This window comes from Chenopodium album, chromosome 26, assembly GCF_948465745.1.
Source record: "Chenopodium album chromosome 26, dcCheAlbu1.1, whole genome shotgun sequence".
Taxonomy (NCBI): domain Eukaryota; kingdom Viridiplantae; phylum Streptophyta; class Magnoliopsida; order Caryophyllales; family Amaranthaceae; genus Chenopodium; species Chenopodium album.
In genome coordinates, this window is record NC_137859.1 from 35331345 (window position 1) to 35338659 (window position 7315).

A 7315-nucleotide genomic window follows, 5' to 3' on the forward strand; every position below is an offset into this window, starting at 1 on the left:
ATTTTTATGATACGTTATGCACATTTATGAAGTGCATAAATATTCATGCATAAATATTCATTCATGTGAGTTGAGAAACTGACTTATGCATACTATGAAATCTTTTGATCATATATGAAATTCATAATGTTCATTTACATATATAGTAATGTAAATCAATGTAAGTATTATACTATAATCTTAGCAATTTTTATTGAAGAACTAATAAATTATATCTGTACATTCTTCAATTTTAATTGCAGAGCGAAGGAAACCGTTTCAGAGAAGAGAAACAAAAATTATAGTTCGTAGTTATTTTTACTATTATTATTATTTCTTTAATTTATTTTATTTTTATGAATGTTCATTTTCATTTTGTTAAATGTTCATTTATATGTTAGTATAACGTCATTCACATTTTAATAGATGATAAATGTTAATTTACGTATTGATAAATGTTCATTTTCATTATATATAAATGTTAATTTACGTATTGATAAATGTTCATTTTCGTTCTTATTCATGATCAACAAGTAAATGCATTAATTTTAAAATGAATATGTGCATATACTTAAAAGTTCATTTTTATACTACTAATTAAAGCACCCAATTATATCATGAATTAGTTATTTTTAACAAATTTAATAAGGAATTTCAATAAGAGTGTGTGCTATATTGTAGTTTTCATGGAAATGATTCTTACAATTACAATAAGGAGTGTGTGCTACCTTCAAAATTTTTCAATAACAAGTACAAAATTATAAATTTTATACATTTTTCATCTATAATAATGCTCCTTAATTAAATGTTCAATTATAAATAATTGTATGTTCATTTACAACTATTAATAAAATATGTTCAGTTTTGAAATATTATATGTTTAAAATGACGTCACTTGGGAAGGGGGGGTGTAGGTAGCAGAAGCTACACCGGGATGTAGTGTAAAATTTTCTCATTGAATGGGTTTTCATCGCCAAAACTTTTCTTTTGTTGGGCTTTTGGAATGGGCTTCTTCCGAGACCTCTTCAATGTACAAATTTTTCCCTAGACCCAGGTAGACCTGGCAAATGGGTCATTCGGGTCGGGTATAGGTCTAGGTCATTTCGGGTCGGGTCAAAAGGTTATCAGGTCAAGTTCATGTTGAGTCGGGTCATTTCGGGTTTCGGGTCAATAATCGGGTCGGGTCGGATATCGGGTCAAGTTCGGGTCGGGTGAAGTTTGGGTTGGGTCAGTTCGGGTCGGGTCAATTTTCGGGTCCAGTTCATATTCGGGTGATGCATTGGTTTAAATTCAACTTTGTATATATGTTTTTTTTTTTTTGACGAAAAACTCACTATATTTATTTAAGTCAATTTGATTGCGGTTTTTTCCAATTTCGATTTGCTAAGGTCAAGTCTATAGCTTAAATAGATTCTGGTCTTTTCAGGTATAAGATAATTTTGGTTTGGGTCACTTTGGGTTTCGAGTCTATTTGGGTCAATTCATTCAAGTAAAAGGTCGGGTCAACTTCGGGTCTCAAGTCAACATTGGGTCGGGTCGTTTCGGGTCTCGGGTCAGCTTCGGATTGGGTCATCTCGGGTTGGGTCATTTCGGGTTTCGGGTCAGTTCCACTTCGGGTCGGGTATGGGTCGGATCGGGTTGATTTGGATTTTAGGTCAATTTCGGGTCACTGGTTTCGGGTCGATTTCGGGTTATGGGTCGGGTCATTCGGGTCGGGCCATCGGGTCTGGGTCAGGATTGTCAGGTCTAGACCCAGGTGTATCTAGTACTACCTACACCCCCTATCAAATTACACCATTGTATTCCCAATCCCTCTACGTACTCATGATTATTACTCCAATGATAAACCACCGCTTTCCACCGTCGCAGCGAAGCTATTTCAACAAACAACACACAATAATTGTTCGAATAATTTGATCCAAAATTGCCTATTGTTCACATTTACTAAACTGAGCTGAACTGAACTGATTGGAGCTGAACTGAACTGAACTGATTGGAGCTGAACTGAACCGAACTGAATTGAGCTGAAATGAATATTTTACGAGAGAGGGAAATTAAGAGCTGAACTGAACTAAAATTAAGTAAACGTGAGCAGTCCCTTAATTTACTAGTTTTTGAACAAAAAAAAAAAATACTAAAACAATAGTATGATACTTACAATGATACATTTTACAATGTTGATGTTTTGATTATGTTTCTAAAATACAATCACAACAAAAAAATAATGAGTTAAATTTTGTTCCAAATTTGAACAAATAACGGAGGGAATACTATTTTTCTTAACGAAAACACGCCTCACGCTTTTTCACCAAAACCAACAAAACGTGAAAACCGCCCCCTGTTTTCAAAAAACCACTTTCAATCAGCAGCCTCCTCCCGGATCGCTGGCGATCGGAGAGGTTGGGCTTGCTCCTCGATCGCCGGCGAACCCCCTCCCTTCTTCAAGCTCGCCAAGGCATCATCAGAGCTGTTAATTGAGCCAACGCTCCTAGCCTTCCCTCGCACTCTCGAGAGGAGTTCCGACTGTGGTTGCCGGGAACACTGCCGGCGGTGACTACGTGGTATCTGGTCCCTTGCGGTAGCCACCTGATTCTGGTCTTGAAGCCACTCCGTCGGTACTTAACTATGATTTCCTCGTCTTTAATGTTTTCCTCTTAGTTTCTTTATTTCAGTCAGTTAACTATGGATTACAAGCCATTAATAGATGCTCTTATGGTCATGCATTTGAATGATGACTATGATGATACTATTGTTAATTTCGCTCTTAATAATTTTCCCCGTAATATCTACATTCAAGCTCAACGGTTAAAGGATGAGGGTAATGTATTATTTAAGAACTAGGTTAACCCCGTGCGATGCACGGCTTTATAATTAGAATTGAATTATAGGCTTTTAACACATATTGAAAAAAAATAACTAATTCCTCCGTTTTCCAAATTAATTTTTGATTAAATATGAATATACAATTCCCAAAAGTGCATAATTTTCATATTTAATTAGGAAATTTCAATTAAATTATATTATTAACTATTGTTAACAACTCTTAAATAATTAATAACATAATATGTGTAAAAAAAACCCAAAATTTATAATTCAAATGGAATTTAATTTTCAAAACAATATTAAATATATAGGGTAGCTTATAAAGGAAAAATATGACATCATCCTTGCTTTTTGGAGGGAAAAAATTAAATGAGATAGTGACACGTAAGCAGTGATGACATCAGCGGTTGTTATTTTAGTATATATATAGATGGTGAGGTTGTTTCTGCCAGTTCAAAGTACGATAGAGGCCTAAAATTTCTTTGTTTTGGTTTACCAAGTAATGTGGATGATAGTGTCATGCTCTGGAATCTAGCAATTGTTTTGGAATTGAATCTTGCAGCTTGTGCCCCATGATTATAATCAAACTAAGGATTGCTCCTTAGTCTTAAAGTTTGATGGTAGCAATGTTAAAGCTCTTTATAGAAGGGCTTTAGCAAAGATTAGACTTTACCAATTGGAAGAGGCGGATGAAGATCTTGGCAAGGCAGCCAAGATAGATCCAAATAATAAGGATATTCTCCGCGAGTTGGAGAGGTTGAAGGGACTACGTGGTCAAGCTAGCAATCTCAATGGAAAGAGGGGTGCCGAGAATTCTGTCCTCACTCACTGTACTCACACAAAAAAGGGAAGGCATTGAACCCCATGTTAGTCTTGTGTGCAACCAGTCATCTCATAGTGAGGATCAAAGTGGTGTTACTAGCTGCCCTCCCACCACAAATCAGGCTAGTAAAATGGAAGTAGAAAGCACTATTCCAACCCACAACTCTTATGCCCCTTTGCAAGATAAGGAAGAAACCTCTTCCGGCCCTACAATGAATCAAGAAGCAAGGCACCCAAAAGGAAAGGATCGTGAGATTTTTCACTACTTCTCCAATAGAATGAAAAGAAACCAATCTCTTAAACTAACCACCTTGTCTTACTCGCAACTCAAACAAGGGAGGACTTTGAATTTCTTGAACAAATCTGTTGACTCATGGATGATGGTACAAATGAAGGACAAGACTACTCGAGAAAGGCATATTAAAAATCACAAGCCTACTGACTCACAAGGTCCTTACACTAGGTGAAAAAAGAAGATTGGCACCGCCCTAAGGCCACCGGTTTTTAAAAACCGGTGGGGAAAATGTGGGGAAAAATAGGCGGGATTTTGAGGGGAGGTTTTTGCCACCGGTTCAAACTAAACCGGTGGCAATAAACATTATTTTCACCAGTTTGAACCAGTGGCTTTTTCTTTAAAAAAAAAACACCCCTTACAAAAACCCAAACCCTACTCTCAAATTACTCAGCCTCCCTCATTCTCTCTCTCCTCTCATCTCCTCTCTCTCCAGATCTCATCTCCTTTCCTCTCTAATCTCATCTCCTCTTTCCTGCTCTCTCATCTCACCACCACCGCCGCCGTCCCTCTTCTTCTCTTTCCTGCTCTCTCGTCTCACCACCGCCGCCGCCGTCGACTTCTTTCCCCTCTATCCCTCTTCTTTCCTCTCTCGATCTCTCCGACCTCCCTGTCTCCCTCTTCTCTCCCCTCTATCCCTCTTCTTTCCCCTCTCGATCTCTTCGACCTCCCTCTGTCGTCTGCCCACCACCACCAACGCCACTAACCACCGCCGCCACCAAGTCCAAAATCAACTACAACTTGTAAAATTTGAGGTTATTTTCAGGTAAAATTCGAGGTTAGTGCATGTAGTTGGGTTTAATTATTCGGGGTTAGGGTTTTCGGGTTTAATTATTTATGTCATATGCCTTGATTTTTTTTTGGGTTTGATTGTTGTAATATTGTTCGAAATTGATGGGTTTAATTGATTTTGGAATTTTCTAGGGTTAATTGATTTTGTTTAGTTGTTTGCGTTTAATTGAGTTTTGAAATTTCTGGGTTTAATTTCGAAATTGATTGGTTCGATATTGTTTGAAATTTCTGGGTTTAATTTTTTGTTGGGTGTAGAGCTGTCAAAAACCGACCCGAACTGGTGAATCCGAACCGTTTCGAACTGTTCCGAAAAGGAACCGAACCGCTATGAACCTGTTATTTTAAAACCGTAAACCGACCCGACCCGATTTTTTAAAACCTGAAATTGAACCGATCCGAATTTTTGAGAACTGTTGATGAACCGTACCCGTTATCAAGCCGAAATGATATAACCCGAAACCAAGAACAACCCGAACCGAGTACTTCCGAACCCGATAGCAACCCGACCCATTGTAAACTGAAACCGATTAAACCCGACAAAAATCCAATAAACCCAAATCGTTTACAACCTGTAACTTAAAGCCAAACACTATATTGTATTAAAAAAATCTGAATAAAAAAGCTAACTCTAGATTTGTTATTATTATTTGATCCCGAAAATGTTTATACAGAAAAGGGACTTAATTAAAGCTAAACAACTAATTAATACTCCGTATGATCTATTGGAATAACTAATTATAGAATGTTGAGGATATACTAGGATATATACGTTAACGTAACCCGTTTAAAACCGGCAAAACCAATTGTCAAACCAACTAAGTTCAACTCGAGCCAATTATGACCAGGAGTGGTGGTGGGGAAGCTAAGGAGTGGTGGTGGAGTGACTACGGTGGTGGGAAGAAGAGAATTCGAGAGGGGAGAGATCAAGAAGAGAGAGAAAATAAAGAGAGTGCGAGAAGAGAGAGGAGAGAGAGCGAGAATTCTAATTTCAAGGGATATTTGGGTTTTTTTTTTATGAATTGCCACCTCGGTTCAAACCGGTGGTGCCATTTCACCAATTTGGCAACGGTTTGGTTTGAATTGAACCGGTGAAAATTCTTTTATACTAATCCCACCTAATTTTTTGGCCACCAGTTTTAAGAACCGATGCTAATAACTCAGTGCCAAAATGTGTTTTTCTACTAGTGACACTTGGAAAAACAAGAAGAACGACCTTCCTTCTTCTTCGTCTTCTAAGGCTGAAAACACTACCATCAATGTCAATCAAGTGGATCTTAATGAAGTTTTAGCTCTTGGCGCTCCCATTCAAAAGAAAAAAAAGGAGAACTTACACTCCTTTGGGAATGACATACGATGCTGCCTTTGATAGCCTTTACGGCCAAGACTTGATTACAGACACCAGGAATGCCACGTGTCAATTCCTATTGTAGTTTTTTCCCTCCAAAACACCCCTTTCCTGTTTTACTAAAATCTTCTTTCACAATCTTAATATAATACTAGTGTACATCCCGTGCATGCACGGATAGTACTAAGATTTTTATTTAACTTATTTTTTTTTTGAAAAAGATTTTTATTTAACTTATTAATTCAAAGATTATCATAAATTAAACTTTAATGAAATCAATTGACACATAAATATGTCTTGCCTTTGAATCTATAGTACTCACAATAATTTTATAAGAAATTATTATGTATAATATTTTTTTAAAAAAAAAAAAAATTGATTATAGTTTATACATTTTCTTTATTTGTTGATTAGTAGAAATTTTATAAATTATTGATTTAATTGAATAATGTTTTTCCAACTTTAGATTTGTTGTAATATAAAAAGGAAATTTATTGTTATTAATAGTTAATGAAATAGACATTGAAATATCATGTATGTACTTGATAAGTCTATTTTATATATATATTTATTCCCCGTCCCACGGTCATATTTGTGCTTATTTGAGCTCTACGGAGCTGTTTTTATTACTAATATACGTTTTCTAGTGTTTTTGTTGAGTGGATATTATTTTGTAGGAATTTGAAGAATTATGACAATTCCCGAGCTTATTGAGCCACAACAAAGACATTGGAGTCGGATCGTATTTTATGACCAAATATTATTTGCCCAAGATTAAGCTAATTAAATTTAGTTTGGTGATTAAGGGCTCGATACATGAGGAGGTTCAAGATTTACAAGCTATTATTATTTTCGGATCAAGTAATGAGGCCACAAATCATAAGACAAACTACAAAGGTCCAATAGTAAGCAAGAAGGCCCAAGAAAGAAGCCCAGTTAGCTGCCAATTATCCGGCCCGATCGGGCGAGTGGTTATTGTTGCTGCCAGAAGCCAATTGGGCCTTGGTGCAAGAAGCCCAATAGCTTTACTTGGGGAGGCGGTTAAAAGGCTGACATTAAGCCTTGTTTAGGATTCTTGTTTGAGTTTTATTAGGAGATGTACTTTGTGGGCTCCTTATAAAAAGGAGTAGTAGTACGTAGTTTGGGAGGTTGGTAGCATTAGTTTTAGCTTTTTTTTCATTAGTTAGTTTTAGTTTTTAGTTTTCTTTTCTTTTTAGTTTAGTTTTTCTTCTCTCTTTCTCTCTCTAACTTTTCTCTCTCCT